At 44.8% G+C, this 21,865-nt stretch overlaps 2 long non-coding RNA genes across 3 annotated transcripts; one reads left to right on the forward strand and one right to left on the reverse strand.

The window, feature by feature from the left end:
* Nucleotides 1–987: 987 nt before the first annotated feature.
* On the reverse strand, nt 988–3,587 carry LOC125977617 (uncharacterized). The gene is made up of 2 exons (XR_007484703.2): nt 2,221–3,587; nt 988–2,166 (listed from the first exon to the last, which is right to left on the reverse strand). It is a non-coding gene; the product is annotated as an uncharacterized lncRNA (long non-coding RNA).
* Nucleotides 3,588–18,475: 14,888 nt separating this feature from the next.
* Nucleotides 18,476–21,016, forward strand: LOC125977618 (uncharacterized). Of its 2 annotated transcripts, XR_011087681.1 has the most exons (4): nt 18,476–18,967; nt 19,705–19,880; nt 20,160–20,301; nt 20,675–21,016. It is a non-coding gene; the product is annotated as an uncharacterized lncRNA (long non-coding RNA). The 2 variants fall into 2 exon arrangements; XR_011087680.1 differs by having other exon boundaries at nt 18,483–18,967; nt 20,160–21,016.
* The last annotated feature ends 849 nt before the right edge of the window (nt 21,017–21,865 follow it).

A 21,865-nucleotide genomic window follows, 5' to 3' on the forward strand; every position in this document is an offset into this window, starting at 1 on the left:
GGGCAGGCCAACTTTGCTGTTGCGCCCTTCATCATGTTCACATTCGACATCTTTCTTCTGTCTTCTACACAACATTTGTTGTCTCTTACTCTCATCCTATCAAGCCACCGTTCTAGTAACTTTCTGTCACATGCCTTATTTTCTCTACTGCCACACCTTGCTCAATTCCCTATTATCGCTCAAAAGCCTCCTAAACATTCTCCATTACTGATTTCTTCCATAGAACACACATCTCACTCACACACACTCATATACACACCCACTCATGAGGATCCTCTGCGCGCACACACACTCTCCCCCCAATTTGGTTCATTTTGGATATTTTAGCGGTCTGATCTCTCACAGGAGGAACTGTTACCACCGGATATTTTTTGAGGAGGCCTCACTTCCCCTCGAGGATCTCTGAAAAACCCCAGCTATTTGAATACAATCGTCACCGCACCCTTGTCCGCCACGACGAAGCACTAGGTCCCTGACCTATCCGTAGTACGCGTAAGGCCCTGACTTTACCGTACACGTTACACACGTAAGTGCCAAACTTATTCACCGTATGTATCTTAACTTCATGCACACCTTATTTGATCTGAACGACAGTCTCCTCTTAAATTTCCTCTTTCAATTTGCAGCATTTCGACTTATAGTAACAGGTATTCTGCTTACCTTATCGGTGATGAGCTCAGGGCTGAGGAGACGTCGTACCAGCTCAACGTTGTGCGCTTATTCCAAACGGTTCGCCGACCGGGAGACAGTGTCCCTGACACTGTCCGGTGTCTTGGCTAAAGACCACGAGTTGTCAATTACCCTTCTCTTGACATCACGTCCGCGGTCACCAAGAAATTGTTAGGTTACGGATTTTAGTTATTGATCTGACTCCAAATTGCGATCAACACTTAACACATAAATTGCTATGCCCTAATCCACACACTGGCGCACCTAACAATTTTGCGAGTTTGTTCTGTCAAAGAGAAGACCAGTAGATCAATCACACCAAATTTACCAATTGTTTATTCCTGACAAAGCGCACTAATACAGGCCTGGGTCCCGGGTCCCTCACACTAAAACTCGTGCGTTTTTGTGACCACCAAAAGACGACACATTCTTCCGGGTTGCCCAGTTTTAAAGAAACACAATATGAATATTAAAGCATGCAAAATATTGTGAGATGATTGGTCGATGGCCATCTCCTCCCCGTGTCGGTGTTATCGCTGAGGTCAGGTGGTTGGATTTCCCCACGAAGCCGGGCCACATAGACGTGCTGTTGTTCTCGTTCCTCAACGACCTTGAGGTGTTCTCGTCCGGTACTCCCTGTCTGGGCCTATACACAACACTTCAACGAAAACAAGTTCATGCAGTTTGCCTGCACATTCTTCGCCCCCCACCAATCCACACGAACACTCCAATACTAGATATTAATATGATTATAAGTTTAACACAACCTTAAAAAATATGTTTGCAAACTCCCGAAAGCACATTTCCCTTTAAGTAGCAGAATGCTTTGCCACTTTTTACACACGTGGCACCCTTCAAGTTCACATGTACCACTCTCACAAGAGGACAGCTCAACCCGGACTTGAAAGGCAAATTGATGGAGTTGACTTGGCTTCCACTGTTGAGGGTTGTAGCTTTATGTCAGCTCGATCAACTCTTACACATTTCCGACAAAAAAGACAACTTGTGGGGCAGGATCAGCCTATTTCTGGGTTGAACCACACCCACTTCCGGGTTAAACCCCATTCAGAGTATGGATGCTGATAATCTAGTTGATTGAACAGATACAGATAATGGTGTACTCAATCATCCCTAGTAGCCAACTCGTTTGTCATTGCTGCTATTTCAGCTTGCTTGCTATACATGTGTCACTTTTTGTTCATCTTTCACCAACTCAGTTGCTATATCTTCTCCTTTTATCTGTTATATGTACTGCTTGGAAGATATGTATACTCCCTGCCCTGTGTTTTTACAGTCATTCATCTGAAGCAGATCATTTATAAAATGGATTGCTGTGAAATATGATTTTTGTAATGTCTGACTTTAAGGAGAGACAATCCTGACTGCAAAAAAAGTGGATGCTGTCGATCGAGGGGAGGGTCATAATCCCACCTGCTGCTCACCTGGCTGACTTCACCACTGCCTTGGCCACTCTCTTCGCCTGTTACTGTTTTCAACCTAGAGTATCAGGTGGAAGCCTGCACTCTCTTCGCCTGTTCCTATGTTTTCAACCTAGAGTATCAGGTGGAAGCCTGCACAACATTGGAGTTTATTCAGAGGTATTAACTGATGAAATTATATACCTAACTTTATTCCCACTGGCATTTTCTATATCTCTCTTCTATAAGTGTTATTCAGGCAGTATTATCACCCCTTAATAGTAAAATAAATGTAATGCAAGTATAAAATACTGCAATATTTTATTTATTTAATTGAAACAATTTATTTTTATCGATTCTTTTAATTAATCCCCCCGCAATCACAGTTGTGATTTGCTAATTGATTACTCGTTGACATGTACATAATGTCTCAACCTCTAACTTCTATACTCATTTCATAGGTTTTTTTGTCAGAACTAATCTTTACTCCACCAAGTGCAGTGCCAAAGAGCAGATGAGCCGGAAGACTTCATACATGAACCCCCATGTGATCTCCTTCATCAGGGACTTCATGGAGTTCGATTGGCTAACTGACTAGGTACAGGTGAGGTTCAGACAATAACTTTTGCATAGAAAGTTCAAGATGGTTTATTTAAAGAAGTCATCTCAAATAGTTATGTTAACTCATGTGGTTGTTTTTTTCCCCCATTCATTCTTAATGGCACATTCAACATTTCACATTTACGTCGTTCCAGTTTGAAAATTTTTTTTCTCCGATTTAACTTGCGACATATTCCAATCGATTTTTAACCTTCTCACGAATAATCGTTACATCCCACTAATAATATAACTCCAACCTTGCTAATTGCATGAGTGTTCCTGCAGCCAGTGACACACTTCCTATCAGGAACAAGTATCTTAACATGACAGCGACATCACCATCATAATTCTTAATGTGTTTTCTTCTTTAATTTAAGGGCTCCTTTTTTTGTCCAAGCCCAAGGAAGTTTTGTCTAAAAGGTTTGGTAACGTGCTTTATGTTCCTGTTCACCAAAAAATACATAATCCCGTTAAGACATTTTTTGTCTGTAGTTAATTGAAATATTTTAGAATATGGGTCATTCTATTAATGATTAATATTAAATCACTGATTCAGCATTTAAATTGTACAGTGAGAAACTTAATTTACAATGATTACCTACTGTTAATAGTACTGCATTGCCATATACAATACTGTTGTATGTATTGTATGTTACATTGTATGTTGTATGTTGTAATGACCACTTCATTTGTTTGTACAGTAAATAAACCAGTAATGTAAACGCAACTGAAATCACAGTATTTCATTGATATTCATTCTGCAGTTAAACATCTAATACTGTAAATGCAACTGACACCACAGTATTTAACTGTTATGTGGCATACAGTTAAACTACCTAATACTGTATATACAACCAAGACCACAGTATTTACAGTGGGGGAAATAAGTATTTGACCCCTTGCTGATTTTGCAGGTTTGCCCACTTACAAAGAATGCAACGATCTACTATTTTAAACATATGTACATTCTAACAGTGAGAGACAGAATCCCCCAAAAAATTCCAGAAATTCACATCATATGAATTTATAAAAATTGATAACCGTCTGATGAGGAAAAACAAGTATTTGAACCCCTGGACAAACAGCATGTAAAAGCCATTATTGGCCAGCACAGATGTCAAACGGTTTTTATAGTTGGTGACAAGCTTTGTGCACATTTCGGCAGGGATGTTGGCCCACTCCTCCCTGCAGACAGCCTCCAAATCATTCAGGTTCCGAGGTTGTTGCCTGGCAACTCGAATTTTAAGCTCCCTCCAAAGATTTTCAATTGGATTCAGGTCTGGAGACTGGATTGTTGATCTGCACAAGGCTGGGATGGGCTACAAGAGAATCGGAAAGCAACTTGGAGAGAAAAGATCATTTGTCGGTGCAGTTATCAGGAAATGGAAGAAGCACCACACCACCGCCAACCTCCCTCGGTCTGGGCCTCCACACAAGATCTCACCTCGTGGGGTCTCCCTGATCATGCGAATGGTGAGGAATCATCCCAAAACCATAAGGGGGGAACTGATGAATCAACTGAAGGCAGCTGGGACCACAGTTGCAAAAGAAACGGTTGGTAACACACTACGCCGTCATGGATTAAAATCCTGCCGCGCACGCAAGGTCCCCCTGCTCAAGAAGTAACATGTACAGGCCCGCATGAAGTTTGCCATTCAGCACCTGGACGACTCAGAAGAGGCCTGGAATACGGTGATGTGGTCAGATGAGACCAAAATAGAACTTTTTGGCCTCAACTCAACTTGTCGTGTTTGGAGGGCAAAGAACACCGAGTACAACCCAAAGAACACCATCCCCACCGTCAAGCATGGTGGTAGCAACATCATGCTTTGGGGGTGCTTTTCAGCCAAGGGGACGGGACAACTCCATCGTATTGAGGGGAGGATGGACGGGGCCATGTATCGTAGAATTCTGGACCAACATCTCCTTCCCTCAGTGAGAAAGCTGAAGATGGGTCGAGGATGGGTGTTTCAGCACGACAACGATCCTAAGCACACCGCCAAAGCAACAAAAGAGTGGCTGAAGAAGAAGCACATCAAGGTTCTGGAGTGGCCTAGCCAGTCTCCAGACCTGACTCCAATTGAAAATCTTTGGAGGGAGCTTAAAATTCGAGTTGCCAGGCGACAACCTCAGAACCTGAATGATTTGGAGGCTGTCTGCAGGGAGGAGTGGGCCAACATCCCTGCTGAAATGTGCACAAAGCTTGTCACCAACTATAAAAACCGTTTGACATCTGTGCTGGCCAATAATGGCTTTTCTACAAAATATTAACATGCTGTTTGTCCAGGGGTTCAAATACTTGTTTTTCCTCATCAGACCGTTATCAATTTTTATAAATTCATATGATGTGATTTTCTGGAATTTTCTTTGGGATTCCGTCTTTTACTGTTAGAATGTACATATGATTAAAATTATAGATCGTTGCATTCTTTGCAAGTGGGCAAACCTGCAAAATCAGCAAGGGGTCAAATACTTATTTCCCCCACTGTAACTGTTTTTTGCTTTACAGTAAATACACCAATACTGTAAAGTACATCTACTGTAATATGTTTTTACAGTAAGTTACTGGTTAATTGCTGCCAGTTAATTACTGTAAAATGTTTTTACAGTAAGTTACTGGTTAATTGCTGCCAGTTAATTACTGTAAAATGCTTTTACAATAAGTTACTGGTTAATTGCTGCCAGTTAATTACTGTAAAATGTTTTTACAATAAGTTACTGGTTAATTGCTGCCAGTTAATCGCTGTAAAATGTTTTTACAATAGGTTACTGGTTAATTGCTCCCAGTTAATTACTGTAAAATGTTTTTACAATAAGTTACTGGTTAATTGCTGCCAGTTAATCACTGTAAAATGTTTTTACAATAAGTTGCTGGTTAATTGCTGCCAGTTAATTACTGTAAAGTTTACAGGAATTTTTTTACAGTGTAGAATCGTGTCACTGACGCCAGGTGGACATTCTAAGGCCACCTACAGGAATAGAGAGGGAATTCCAAATTACACTTCATTCCCCCCTTCCGGGACAAAGTAATAGTCCCGGAAACAGTCTAACAAAAGATGACATCGGTAAAGGTCCAAACATCTTCCCCCAACCAAATTTTATATATGCTCACGTCTACAATTTGGCCCAAAAATCCTCAGCCTAAATCACGCTCAAGGCATGCTACGTAAGGTTATTTTAACTAGGAAAGCTCAAACTATTTAGTTAGCCAATTGCTCCTTGACAACAATCTGAGGCATCTCAGGAACCACAAGCAAAGAAAATTGAAGTCCACATTATTCAAACGACGATACCACCCCCCTTAGGTAATACCCTTACAACGGTGACAAATTGCGAAGTAATAAATTTGGTGTGGCCCATTAGAAGCCCCAAAAAGCTGCCGGCCCTACCTCAAGAAAAAACCTCGCCAGTCTAATGACAAGGAAAAAGAGGAAAGCCCCTTCTACTAACACCAGTGGTTCCCCTCACCTGGTGTCACCCAGGTGTAAGGAGCCCTGGCACATTACAATCCACAAAACAGTATGAGCTCACCAAACAGTATGGAAATGGAATGACATGTCCACCTATCACCAAACAGTGAAATTGTACCGTCACATGATCAGCATGCCAGCAGGTAACAAAATGAGGTAAAAATATTGGAATAAACAATGAGGTATATAGTAATGAGGTATCAAAACATGCTATCAAAACAAGCCCCCGAAATGTCGCCCCCCTTCTTCATGTGTAAGTGCGTGCCGAGGCAGAGTCCATTCTCCGAATCTTCAGCGATAGGACGTGCTGGGTATCACTGCCCAGGGCCTGCTGTCCATACAAAGTCCTTATGTCCAGGTCACTGTCCATAGAGTCCCTTGCACGGCCCCGGTCAGCATTCAGAGGTTCTGGAACGAATAAGAACTCCTGCCAGTATCGAGTGATGACAATGGCACACAATGCAAAACACATGCAACTTTGACACAATAATGATGGTAAACTGGTCACGGGCTGGGCAACAACATACGGTGGACCACATTCCAGTGGAATCATGCAACACATCACACAAAAAGGAAAATGAAAACCCAAGGAATTGGTGCTACGCCGATGTTCCCACTCCTTTATCCCCTAACTTTGTGTTTTCATTTTCGTGTATAGCTCTATTTTTTTTATTTTTCTGATATTAATTCTCCTCTCCCATGCACTCCCCTTATCATTTTGTTATGTTTAATCAGAGTACCTGTCATTCACTATCATTTCATCAGAGTAAGTCAGATCAGTCTTACAGTCGATCGGGAGCAGCGGCATCTGGGTCTGGTCCCTTGGCATTACCACGCCTATCCACCGTAATATCATGGCCTTTGCGCAAGTCATTATCACAGTGCAAAAACAAAGCATCACACATAGTGATATCCCGAGCGCCCCCAACACCTGCGCCACTATCGTCCCTACAGGTCCCAGTCTATCCTGTATCCAGCTGGTTGCTGACCAACCAGCGCCGTCGGACGGTCCAAAAGAATCTCGAATAACTTTAAGCGCGTCGATGATTCTGGTAATGTTGTCGGTGTTATCTGGGATCAAAGTGTAGCAAGCGTCATCTGTCAAGTTTAGGGCTATGCACAACCCCCCTTGCCTCGCCAAGATATAATCCAAAGCCATGTCATGTTTAAGCAGGGTCAGCCGATGGCTCTTTTGTGTAAGTGACAACTGTCGGAAGCCCTTGATCGTCTCATTCGCAAATCCCTGGAGGGTGTACGTAATGTTATCAATGTGATCTGCCAAAAATGTCACCCGATACCAGGGAAAGATCCCAAGGCCCCATTTTTCTCCCAAGCTAATTCTCCAATGGTACGCATCCGTAGTGTGAAACGCCGCCATCTCCCTCTTGGCCCTGCTTGGGACCGCCTGATAAGTCTCCCCCTCTGGCTTGTGGCCCCTCTTTATTGTCATCACCTCAAACGGGAGCTTCAGGGTAGCAGAATAGCAGCAACCCAACCATCCATAAGGCAAAAACAAATAAGCTTTAGTCCCACATACCCACCAGATGTCTCTAAGGTTACCTATGGTTGTGTTTCCAGGCACCATGCGATTCTCCACCATCACCGTAATCGCATTATAGGAGTCGGGTAGAGGAAAGGTCACCGGATGGATGGCTCCCCTTTCCCCCCATGCTTCACCTGGGAATTGCATAGAGTAATAGTCGCTATCTGCCACCCCCATAGGCACCCCCGGACCACCGTGAGTCACATTAGAGCAAAAACAGGCGGGCACCTTTATAGATGGCACATCTATGGATTCTGGCACCGCAACTTGAATGTCCTCATGCACGGCGAGCATATCCAAATAGGGAAGTTCACTTATCCACGCGCACACACCTGTGGGCTTAAAAATCTTCCTGACCTGAGCGTCAGTTTCAGGTGCTTTCCACGACTGCTCGTACACCAACCAAAGCAGTAGCCTAAGTTGGCAATCGTCGGATACCGGCACCGGAACAGTCTGAAAAACAGCTTTCAGCGTACTTGGTGATTTTACCCTTACCAAGCACAGCCCACTCACTGCCTTGGACGACTTGATTGAATGCACCATCAGTTGGTACCACATGTTTCTTCCTGCCCATTCGTCAACCCCCGGTAATGCCAAAGCATCGAACCCATAAGCCTTCCAAGCAGCTTCCCGTCTTGCCATAGCATGCAAATTGGTTCGCACCTCCGCCGGGGACCAGTCCGAGTCCGCAAACGCTTCGTGGACAGGTCCTGGAACGTCAGGCGTCGGCTTTACCGCCTCCGTCGTTGTCATGAGCGTTCCCGACGCGGCCGACTGCGTTTCAATGTTGTCGCCAATCGTTGTCATGGATACAATGTCAATTTTGATTGTGACTGCCTTCTCCGTCTTAACATACTCCGTGACTGGGCTGTCTGGTTGTTCGTCATCAATTTCTTTTTTCTCCGTCAATGTCACGAAAGTGACACTGTCTACCGTCGTTTGGTCGCCCATGCGTTCTGCCTTTCCCACTCCCATTTTGAAACAGGTACACGTATAGTTTCCAAAATCAGTCATGCCAATTTTTGTCAGAAATAGAGCGCAATCTCCTAACACCTCAAATCGCCTATATGTATTTAGTAACAGTACATTGTCCACATGTGTTCGCTGAGCCAGGGCAAGGATGTTACCGCTGCTGTCTTCCCATTTGGCGGTGTGTCTGCACAGGGACCTTCCTGCCCTTGCGCAATTACATGGCAGTATGACAGCTCTTCCCAACACTCCCTCAACATTGCTCAATGTAACGCTCCGGCCGGACTCTGTGGCTGACTGGGCGTCCGTCGCTGGGTCCTGTAGGGTGACCGTGTCCATCGGGGACACCATCTCCGGTGGTAGTTGGCTCGGTGTCGCTGTGTTGGGGAGAGTCACCTGCATCTGGGGAGGGCGCGTCGTCAAGATTGACATTGTCGAACTGTTGGCTTCGGCTGTGTCGCCCCCGATGTCCTCAGGAACAGATACAGCAGACACGTTATCCACCACAGCTCGAACTTGCCCGTCTTCATCCCGATCTGGGCCCCTGGGCGACTCTTGTTCTCACAGTTGTTCGGAGTTCTCGTAGCCACGACTCCCTCTTTGGGGTTCTTCATCTTTGGGCACCTTGACGCAGTGTGTCAGATGGTACCAAGTTGGCGACCCTTTTACTTGCACCGCTGTTCCGGTACAGCGGACAACTTCAAATGACCCCTGCCGTCTTTCGTTGTACCACTTGCGGTGGAACACTTTCACATACACCTTGTCTCCTGGCTGAACCGTGTCTTTAGTATTTGCTTCGAGTCTCTCTTGTGCTTCTTCTTGTTTCTGCCTGTCAACAACATAGGTGGATATATTCCTATGTATCGTGGTTAAATGTTTGACATAGGCTTTCATTTCGTCCTCCAAAATTGACAGGCTTGGGCCTTTCCCACTGGTACGCAAACACGGCGAAGGCATGCGTCTACCGGTTACCAATTCATGTGGGGTCAAATGCAAATCGCGGAGTTCACTCGACCGGCAAACCATCAGTGCCAGTGGTAAGGCAGCTATCCAATTCAAGCCTGTATGTTGACAAATTTTGGAAATTCGATTTTTTATGACGCCGTTCATTTTTTCACAAATGCCTTGGCTTTGTGGATGATACACTGCTCCGAGCCGCTGTTTAATTCCCAATTTTTGCATTATGATTTTGACCGTTTTATCCACAAACTCTCTCCCGTTATCTGAAGAAATCCTATCCGGCAGACCCCATCTGCTGATAACTTTGCTGCACAGAAACTTGGCCACAGACTGAGCTTCTTTCCGTTTAGTTGGACAGGCCTCCGGCCATCTTGAAAACCGGTCTACGACCACCAACATGTATCTTTTCCCTTTTGTATCATGTCGACAAAATCCACCACTAGTTCTCTCATGGGGCCATTAGGAGTCGGGATGTAACCCGTGGGCGTGGCTACCCCTCTTCTCACATTGTTTTTCAAACAGATTGCACATTTTCCAATTACCTGGTCGATTTGTTCGAGCAAATATGGCGCCCAAAACCCGTATTCTGCGGTTATTTTTCTCTTTACCTCCCCCCTTGACACATGGGCCAACCCATGTGCCTCCTGGATTAACAGTCCCAGCAAATCTGGCGGCGCCACTACCAGACCCTCGTGATTTCTCCACAGTCCAGTAGGGTCTTGACTCGCCCCCCTTTGCTCCCAAAGGTGTTTATCCATCGGGTTAACGGCTACCTGCATTAAGATTACATCTCTGACAAAACTTTCCCTTTCTGGCTGCCTTTCGTGACAGCCCTTGCTGCTTCGTCCGCCACTCTATTTCCCTGCGTGACTCTGGACGCATCGGACTTGTGGGCAGCACATTTTGCAATGGCTATTTCTCTAGGTTTCATCATGGCCACCAGCAGCTTCATTATCTGCGCATGATGCTGGATGGGGGAACCGTCAGTCTTCTTGAACCCCCGATTCCTCCACACAGCACCAAACAGGTGGCACACACTATGCGCATATGCCGAATCTGTATAGATTGTCACTCTTTCCCCTTCGGCGAGCAAGCACGCTTCTGTTAACCCCACCAGTTCAGCAAGTTGGGCCGAGGCCGGTTGTGGCACCACTTCGGCTTTGATCGTTACAAACTCAGGTCCCTGCGCTTGCACGACCGCATAGCCTGCGCATAAATTTTCTCCGACTCGATAACAAGAGCCGTCTGTCCAAAGTTCGAGATCCGCTTCCCTCAGGGGGATAGCTTGCAAATCGGACCGCAGTCTAGAGTATTTTTCTGACTCATGCAAACAATCGTGGGGGTCCCCATCCTCTGAAGTTGGCAAAAACTCAGCTGGGTTTACAGTAGTACACCTTGCTAGAGTGACATCCTCTTGCTCCAAGAGCCTGTAATAGTCCCGGAGCCGGGGCTCTGTCAAGGTGTACTTGCCATGGTTCAACAGAGTCCGAAGACTATGGTGAGTAAGAATTGTCACAGGATAGCCCATGGTGATAACAGAGGCTTTGTCATACATCAAATACACTCCAACCACAGCTCTATAGCATGGCGGCAGGCCCATCTCCACCTCGGAGTAGGATGTCGAATAATAGGCCACAGGTTGGGGTCCAGACCCCGTGCCTGTAGGCTGACAAAGAATTGCACATGCAAACCTACCCCCCGCCGAGGTTGACGCGAATAACACAAAACCTTTTGGAGTAATCTGGTAAAGCCAATGCCGGAGCCTCTTGCAATCTTGCTTTGATTGTTTCAAACGCCACATGGCCATCCTGTGTCCAATCCAGCGTGGCGTGGAGATCATTATTGCCTGTGTCTTTGATCAGAGTTCTTAACGGCCCTACCATTTTGGCGTATTCTTCGACCCAGGAGGCCGAATATCCCGCAATTCCCAGAAAGGTTAACATTTGCCGAACAGTTCTGGGTTTTGGAGCCGTTCGTATCGCCTCCAAATGGCCATCTGAGATACGTCTCTGTCCATACGATATTTTCTGGCCCAAATAGTCAACCTGTTTTTTGACAGTATTGTAATTTCTTTTGAGACACTTTATGACAATTTTCTGCCAAAATTTGCAACAGTTTGATCGAGTCTTTGTGGCACGTCTCGACATCCGATGTACAGACAATAATGTCGTCCACATATTGAATAACAGTGCTCTGCAACTGTCTTTCGAGCCCTTCGAGATCATCCTTTAACACTTCGTTAAACACATGAGGGCTATGTTTGTAACCCATAGGAAGTCTCTGATATTGATAAAACTGTCCTTTGAATGTAAACCCGAACAGTCCTTGTGATTCGCTACTGAGTGGGACACTGAAAAAGGCGCCACAAAGGTCCACCCCTGAGAAGCATTCCGCGTCCGGCGGAATCTGTGCCAGCAGGGTGTGCGGATCTGGCACATCGGCTACATTGTCAATCACCACTTCGTTCACGGCTCGAAGGTCATGTACTAGCCGGTGGGTGTTGTCAGGCTTTTTCAAGGGCAGTATTGGTGTATTACTAAGAGGGGTCTGCGTTACCCTCAACACATTTGCCACGAGCAATCCTTCGATCTGTGTTTCAATCCCCCGCACTGCTTCCTCCTTCAGAGGGTACTGTGTCTTCCATGGAGGTCTGCAGCCTGGCCGAAGATCCACTGTTACAGGTTGTGCTGATTTTACAAGTCTAATATCCGTACTATGGCGAGACCACAGGTAGTCAGGGACCTGTTGTAGCATGTACTCTTTGAGTTGATCTGTCGTCATACGGAGGATGGAGTCGTGTGACAGCTGTACCGTTTGGGGCTGTCCATGTCCATGCGCTGAAACCATGATTTTCATGAAACGTTTATCAACACTCACCCACAGAGCATTGTTTCCTGCCAGCGGGGAAAACTTGAGTGTTTCCGCCTCCGCCATCATTTCTCCTACATGTTGCTGCTCCCAGTCTTCTGCTATCAACAAAGTTACATGTGGGATGCTATTCTTGACTTTAAATTCCTTGTCAATGAATCCATTTCTCTGGATTTTCATGGCCACTCCCCGTGTCCCAGGATAATGCAAGTGCCGTTCAATTGCACTTCTTGAGGTTGCTGACGCAACCACTCTTCTGCCTGTGCCTGCGTTAGGTCTTTGTGATATTGTAGCATGCAGTGGAATGGGTACTCTGGGGTCCTTGCTCCTGGTCTATTGGAGCGGATAAACTTTTCCCACTTCTTGTATGGTTCCAACAGGTTGTCGCTGACATCTCCCACCCAAAATACAGTGGGCGTTGACTTCCCGGACCTTGACTGCATCATCACCTCATGGCACGTTTTGTTTGGTATTTCAACCTCACATCCATCGGGAGAACACTTTATGGTACAGTTCAATCCACACAGGGCATCTCTGCCGAGGAGGGCAATAGGTGTACGGTTTGACACCAGGACTGGAATTTTTATTGTGTGGTCTTGCCAGCAGAGCTTTACTGGTCTTGTTGAAGGGATCAGCTGTTTAATACCCTTGAACCCTATTGTCCGCACAAAATGACCGGACATGGGGAGATGTGTAGCGTCTTCGGGCCGGATACAAGTGAAAGTCGCTCCGCTGTCAACCATAGCTGTCAAAGGCTGATCATTTACTTTCACTGTTATTGTTGGCTCCTGTTCCGGACCTGACACTACCAGCTGACATCCCCACTTAGGGCACTCTGGGCACCCCTAAAATCCAGGCTCCGGTCCCCCAAAGGGGTTTACCGGGCCCTGAGGCCTTTGGCCTCGTGGTTTGATTCCCCCTCTGAAGCCACCTCCAGAGGAGTTGTTATAGGGCCTATCACACTGGCGAGATATGTGGCCTGGTCGTCCGCAATTATAGCACGCATTAGGTCTCTGTTGTAGGCCCCCCGGGAGATTAGGCCTTCCTGCCCGTCCTTTGTCTCCACGGGCCGTGGCTCCCCAGAGATGGGCCGGTCTGTTTCCCCATTGAGGGGCTGGGCTGAAGGGCACCGCCATGGCTGCCGGCGGAGTTAGGCCATGCGGGGACGTGGGCTGTAGAATGATTTGTTGCGGTGGAGCTTGCACCACGACTGTCTGCTTCTTTTCCTTTTTATTGTCCACGACCTGCACTTGGTTCAGCCTCCTCACCACTTCTTGGTCCTGCTCCTTTTGAGCCATCTCCTTCTTGCGGAACCAATCAACTTGATGAGCGATGTGATCAGTGTAGACATTAGTCGTCATGCTTCCCAGTCCCACCACTTCAGCCAGTTTGCTCCTCACTTGCACGGGCAGGCCCTTTTGGATCTTATCCCGCAAGATAGATTTTTCCATTTGGGTTGTATCTGGATCATTTCCTGTAATGTGTCTCCAAGTCTGATATGCTCTTGCCACGTATGAGCGTGCATTCACTGTCAGTCCCAGGGGTTCGAGCACAATATTATCAGGGTTTGCATTGGTCGGGTACGCTGCCTTCAGTGCTCCCCACATCTGGCCCCGGACTGCTGCAAACAGGTCAGAGTCATTTGCTGATGTTGTAGCAAAACGATGTAACCCTGCTTTTCCCAAAATGTCTTTCATGGTATGAACTCCTACCACGTTAGCCAGAAGCCTCTTAATGTCTCCTACCGCGAACTGGGTTTCCACCATGCACTCCTCCAATTTGGATATCCAAGGGTGTGCTTCGTCTTGAATGGTGGGCAGCTTCTCAAGGATGGCTGACATGTCGGAATTCTGCCATGGTTTGTATTCCAGCTGCTGCCCTCTCACCAAAACTGGTAGGATTGTATTTGCCCGCCTTGATCTTTGCCCCTGGCTCAAAAGGGACGCTGGTATTTTGGACGCTTCTTTTTTCAGCTTGCGTTCAGCGACCTCCAACCTTTGCAATTGTTCCTCCAGCTCCTCTTGCTCCTTTGGTTCCACGCTCCAGTCCAATTCCTCCAGGCATTGCTTTTTCCTGTTCTTAATGCTCATTAAGGCGGTTCTTCTCCAATCCTCCATGGCCGTGGGGGTGGCGCATGAGGTAGGCGTAGGATCCTTGTCTCCCCCGTCATCATCACTACTGTCGCTTCCACTGTCGGTACTACTAAAATATGTTCTTGTTCTAATCTTTTTCCCCGGAGTGCGTCCTTTTTCCTCCGCTTTTTTCAAAATGCTTTTGATTGTTTATTTTTTTGGTTTGATTGTAGGTAACAATATCAATTAAACAATGGACATACGATTTTGCCAACCTCAGATGGACCCCTTAAGACCGGCTGTCTCAATTGATATTTGATCCGGTGTATTCCGTCCGCGCTATTTCTGTACCCGCACTCAACTTATGTTGGAGATGACACCTTGTTTGAAAAACAATTGTTCACAAGTTTATGATGACCAGTCTGTAGTCAGTCTGCTATGCAATCCCTGTTCTCAGGTTAGAGTGAAATGCAAGAGTTTGTGGACAAAATCACACTGGCCTTAAGAATTTGAATGCGACGCTCCACGAAGCTCTTCTCCAGACGACTTGGAAGTTCAGTCTGTGTCTCTTTGTCCCCCTGGAGAAACGGATGTATCCGCCGTCTCAGGTTTTTTATGTAAACAGAAAATTAGAAGTATTGAGGAGAGCCCCAGAGAGCAATATCAATAATTGGTTTTTAATTCTATCATTCTGTCTTTAATTTAAATTAACAAGTTCGGCTTTTCTGCAACTCCAATTTCTCATTGCTCCCAGAGGGTCTAGGGGGTGCCAACTGACCCTAGTAGGGTCCCTCATTATTTATGAGGGACCACACTCTTTCTTGAGATGCATACATGCACATCCATATTAGTGTTGTATTAGGTAGCATTCCCGTGCTTCTTGTTTCTTGTTAGACAGCTGTGGCACATTAATTCTCCTGGGTTGCAGTTACCTCAGGACCTCCACTGTTGGTCATGCATTCTTTTGCTCCTTCAGCATGCCGTCCTCCATCATCCTGTCACATTTTCTCGCTACCAGCAAGGTAGGCCCCAAAATGGGCACAACTCTGGCCCCGCGCCCCGCCCCCACGTCACCCACACGGGGAGTGCCTAGCCTTGAAACACGGTGGGCAGGTACAGGTTGGCCACTCCCTGCCCCGCCCCCGAAGCCAGATTCCCCTCCCCGAGCGGGCACCACAGGCGGGCACGCGCCCCAGAGCACCGAGAAGCTCACTATCCTTTTAGCTTTTTGCTGCCTCTACAAGCACGCTCACCCACATGCACTCAAGAGCAAACACACACACACTTACTCACGATCGCGCACACGCGCACACACGCACGCTCACATACACACACCCATGGGTACACTCACACACACACACACACACACACACACACACACACACACACACACACACACACACACACACACACACACACACACACACACACACACACACACACACACACACACACACACACACACACACACACAGGGATCCCACACGTCTCTGTACGCGCAGACAATTACAAACAGACGCCATTGAGCGATAAACGCTCACGCACAAACAGAAGACAGAGCAGGATTCGACTCCATTCCACGTTTTGCTGCTTGCCAACTGCGGCTATGCAGTTTGGTGACAAATACGCACGTCTTACTTAACTTTCGTTTCATTTCTAATAGCGCTTTATATTTTCCCCTTTATTTTCTGCAGAATTTAACTTAAGTGTGCACACAAATTACTTTTTCCCAAGGTATACCAATCCTTGCACTCCGAGGCCTCATTGCCACGTTTTCCCTGTCTCCAGAGGGATCTCTACACACAACAGCCGTTCAGCACCTATTTCCCAAACGCGGTCTGTACAGGCTCAAATTTATCAAACTTTGACAGACGTGCATGCTATTATAATACGTCCCCATAGAGGAATCGAACCGCAAGCAGATCGTATCAGCTTAATCAATATTCAAAAACCGCCAGTCCTAAGTTTTACCTGGGGGCCTCTTACACCAGCATTTAAATTGACAAGCCTTATAACTCACATACACCTCTAATTCGATCAGTGCCCAAACGACGTGGCTTCGCGAGCATCATTCTCTTCGGCCCACAGGTCCCTGACCCGGCCGGATATCTTCTTCCATTCACCCTCACAGTACGGATGCCAAGGTTGCGCTCGTTCCTATTGGCCAAACGCGGTCAACGCAACCTCCCTTTTGCGCTGGACTTTGGCAGAAACTAGGCTCCCACCGGACATCTCGGCTATAGCCCCTGGCCCGTGTGGATTCACCCGTATCTTGTCGCAGCATAGTTCAATCGTACCTGTGTTTCCGCCACAATCACACAGCTAAAATTTCAATCCTCCGCGGGACCATTGACACGACTAATTTCCACGTCCACGTTTTATGGGACTTCCTACTATTTTCTTCTCGTGACAGCCGACCAGCGTTGTTCTCGACAACCTGTCCTGTTTCACATTCGCCCTCCCTGGGGCGTTTATTTCTTCTCGTTTATCATTCTCACAAGACATGCCATTCACTCGTGCAATCCCCAAAACGTTTTGTTACTGTTCCCTTTTTATTTATTGTTTTTTATTTGTTTTTTCCTGTTTTTTATTTTACTTTTCTTTCGTTGTCTCTATTTGGGGCCACTAACCCTTCAAAAGTCGCATTATGACGGCATTTGACTAGGAGAGACAACTTTCCCTGGAGCCCGCCGTGGCCCCATCAGATCCGTTTAACTGTCCCCCGTGCGGGAGACAACGCTCCCTCCCCCCCTTTCCAAGAGCGAGCATGCTGCGGCGACTTTGAGTGCAAGCAACTCACCTCAATACAGGTCGTCGGCCGGCCGCTGGATGTTCGCGGAGAGAGCGGACGGGATGGTCCCCTGGAGAACACGAATCCTGTTCGTGACGCCAAAAATGTGGTATATGTTTTTTGCTGCTTCGCTGGTCTCCAAAAAACACTCGGTGATCGGTGGCTGTTTCCCGACGAATGAGCACTTCAGAGACCCACGGCTGATTGGGAAAAGATTTTATTCAACCGATGTCAGAGTGAAGTCTTTCCAAAAAGTTGAGTGGCCCCAGGCATGGATGTAAAAAAAGCCCCCCAACCCCTGTCAGGCCCGTATCTTTTATACCTGGCAAGGAGCTGATGTCATGGGTTTGTGCACCAGCTGCGGTTTTCAATCTACTAGTTTACTTCAGTCCTAAAAAGGAGATCTTGACCAGCGCTGTTGGTGATGGACGACAACAGCCACTTTACCTTATTATAGGATTGCACACATTGCTGAAACAGAATTCTTCCTGACCAGCAAATATAGAATAGAATCGTGTCACTGACGCCAGGTGGACATTCTAAGGCCACCTACAGGAATGGAGAGGGAATTCCAAATTACACTTCAGTTACTTACTGTATTAAACACAGTGACCTTATTGTGTATGATTTTTACATTAGCCTGCTGTAATTGTTACAGTTAAACTTCGTAAATATGACAAAATCACAGTAGGATAAGTATTACAGTGAAAAACACAGTAGTCGAAGCATTACTGTAAAAAAATTACAATAGCCGGTATAGTACTATAAATAGAAAAGTAAACTACTGTATTTTTATTGTCAATGTCATTGATGAATGAACATTGAAAATTCCTATTTTTTTTATATCTATCTATCTATCTATCTATCTATCTATCTATCTATCTATCTATCTATCTATCTATCTATCTATCTATCTATCTATCTATCTATCTATCTATCTATCTATCTATCTATCTACGTATATATATATATGTATGTATACATATATATGTTTACAGATACATATTAGATATAACATATCTCATAATAAAATCAATGATTATCATATAATTATCACATAATCATTGAGTTTTAACTCATAATGACTTACCATGGCATTTTTTTATTCCCAACATTAAGTTTGTTCCCTTTCCCTTTTCTTTTTCACTGGCGGACACGGGCTGACGTGATTTATCCAATGAGGGTCAAGAAAGTTCAACGGTCTTGCTTCGAATGGCCAATCACGTCAAAGTAAACGGGACAAATCGCGATCACAGCGATTGCACCTCTGGCTCCCATAACAACATTTCTTACACTTTTGTGCTGTATGTTTTGTTGTGTTTCTATGTGTTTGCGTCGTCTGTGTTCATTTATTTCAGTTTGGCAGCGAAAACGGCTCCGAGAGAGCGCTGTTTTTCTTTAACTGACCAGATTCTCTGTTTTTAAAACTTACTGAAGCACTAGCGACAGTACGACGGTCGTTACTGTGTCGTTATTTTATATTTTTCTGCTGCGCGCGGGAGAAGATTATTTTCCCGCCTGTTTTTTTTCTCCACCTTCTGCCTCCGTGTTGGTTTTCCTCCTGGCGGCTCCACCACCAAGCACACGTCGCGACGTCCAGAAACTCGGTAAGTAGGCCTACTATCACTAAAAGTAATAAAACAAAATAGTAATACACAAGAAGTAATCAGTTTGCTTGCCATCAAAATTAATTACTCATGCAAGTACTGTAATTTCACCACAGCTTCAATCCCTGCATTTGTTCGTCATTTGAGGATTCACAGAAATGTAGCTAACTTCAGATTTCCATGTGGGGTAGCAGAATGCTTTGCCACTTTACACACGTGGCGCCCTTCAAGTTCACATGTACCGCTCTCACAAGAGGACAGCTCAACCCGGACTTGAAAGGCAAATTGATGGAGTTGACTTGGCTTCCACTGTTGAAGGTTGTAGCTTTATGTCAGCTCGGTCAACTCTTACACATTTCCGGCAAAAAAGACAACTTGTGGGGCAGGATCAGCCTATTTCTGGGTTGAACCACACCCACTTCCGGGTTAAGCCCCATTCAGAGTACGGATGTTGATAATCTAGTTGATTGAACAGCTACAGATAATGGTGTACTCACTCATCCCTAGTAGCCAACTCGTTTGTCATTGCTGCTAATTCAGCCTGCTTGCTATACATGTGTCACTTTTTGTTCATCTTTCACCAACTCACTTACTATATTTGCTCCTTCTATCTGTTATATGTACTGCTTGGAAGATATGTCTACTCCCTGCCCTGTTTTTACAGTCATTCATCTGAAGCAGATCATTTATAAAATGGATTGCTGTGAAATATGATTTTTGTAATGTCTGACTTTAAGGAGAGACAATCCTGACTGCAAAAAAGTGGATGCTGTCGATCGAGGGGAGGGTCATAATCCCACCTGCTGCTCACCTGGCTGACTTCACCACTGCCTTGGCCACTCTCTTCGCCTGTTATTGTTTTCAACCTAGAGTATCAGGTGGAAGCCTGCACAACATTGGAGTTTATTCAGAGGTATTAACTGATGAAATTATATACCTAACTTTATTCCCACTGGCATTTTCTATATCTCTCTTCTATAAATTATTCAGGCAGTATTATCACCCCTTAATAGTAAAATAAATGTAATGCAAGTATAAAATACTGCAATATTTTATTTATTTAATTGAAACAATTTATTTTTATCGATTCTTTTAATTAATCCCCCCGCAATCACAGTTGTGATTTGCTAATTGATTACTCGTTGACATGTACATAATGTCTCAACCTCTAACTCCTATACTCATTTCATAGGTTTTTGGTCAGAACTAATCCTGACTCCACCAAGTGCAGTGCCAAGGAGCAGATGAGCCGGAAGACTTCATACATGAACCCCCATGTGATCTCCTTCATCAGGGACTTCATGGAGTTCGATTGGCTAACTGACTAGGCACAGGTGAGGTTCAGACAATAACTTTTGCATAGAAAGTTCAAGATGGTTTATTTAAAGAAGTCATCTCAAATAGTTATGTTAACTCGTGTGGTTGTTTTTTTTCCCCCATTCATTCTTAATGGCACATTCAACATTTCACATTTACGTCGTTCCAGTTTGAATTTTTTTTTCTCCGATTTAACTTGCGACATATTCCAATTGATTTTTAACCGTCTCACGAGTAATCGTTACATCCCACTAATAATATAACTCCAACCTTGCTAATTGCATGAGTGTTCCTGCAGCCAGTGACACACTTCCTATCAGGAACAAGTATCTTAACATGACACCGACATCACCATCATAATTCTTAATGTGTTTTCTTCTTTAATTTCAGGGCTCCTGTTTTGTCCAAGCTCAAGGAAGTTTTGTCTAAAAGGTTTGGTAACGTGCTTTATGTTCCTGTTCATCAAAAAATACATAATCCCGTTAACACATTTTTTGTCTGTAGTTAATTGAAATATTTTAGAATATGGGTCATTCTATTAATGATTAATATTAAATCACTGATTCAGCATTTAAATTGTACAGTGAGAAACTTAATTTACAATGATTACCTACTGTTAATAGTACTGCATTGCCATATACAATACTGTTGTATGTATTGTACGTTACGTTGTATGTTGTAATGACCACTTCATTTGTTTGTACAGTAAATAAACCAGTAATGTAAACGCAACTGAAATCACAGTATTTCATTGATATTCATTCTGCAGTTAAACATCTAATACTGTAAATGCAACTAACATCACAGTATTTAACTGTTATGTAGCATACAGTTAAACTACCTAATACTGTATATACAACCAAGACCACAGTATTTAACTGTTTTTTGCTTTACAGTAAATACACCAATACTGTAAAGTACATCTACTGTAATATGTTTTTTAGAGTAAGTTACTGGTTAATTGCTGCCAGTTAATTACTGTAATGTGTTTTTTACAGCAAGTTACTGGTTAATTGCTGCCAGTTATTTACTGTAAAATGTTTTTACAGTAAGTTACTGGTTAATTGCTGCCAGTTAATTACTGTAAAATGTTTTTACTATAAGTTACTGGTTAATTGCTGCCAGTTAATCACTGTAAAATGTTTTTACAATAAGTTACTGGTTAATTGCTGCCAGTTAATTACTGTAAAATGTTTTTACAATAAGTTGCTGGTTAATTGCTGCCACTTAATTACTGTAAAGTTTACAGGATTTTTTTTACAGTGTATTCTATATTTGCTGGTCAGGAAGAATTCAGTTTCAGCAATGTGCGCAATCCTATAATAAGGTAAAGTGGCTGTTGTCGTCCATCACCAACAGCGCTGGTCAAGATCTTCTTTTTAGGACTGAAGTAAACTAGTAGATTGAAAACCGCAGCTGGTGCACAAAGCCATGACATCAGCTCCTTGCCAGGTATAAAAGATACGGGCCTGACAGGGGTTGGGGGGCTTTTTTTACATCCATGCCTGGGGCCACTCAACTTTTTGGAAAGACTTCACTCTGACATCGGTTGAATAAAATCTTTTCCCAATCAGCCGTGGG

Source organism: Syngnathus scovelli, chromosome 11 (genome assembly GCF_024217435.2).
Source record: "Syngnathus scovelli strain Florida chromosome 11, RoL_Ssco_1.2, whole genome shotgun sequence".
Lineage (NCBI taxonomy): Eukaryota > Metazoa > Chordata > Actinopteri > Syngnathiformes > Syngnathidae > Syngnathus > Syngnathus scovelli.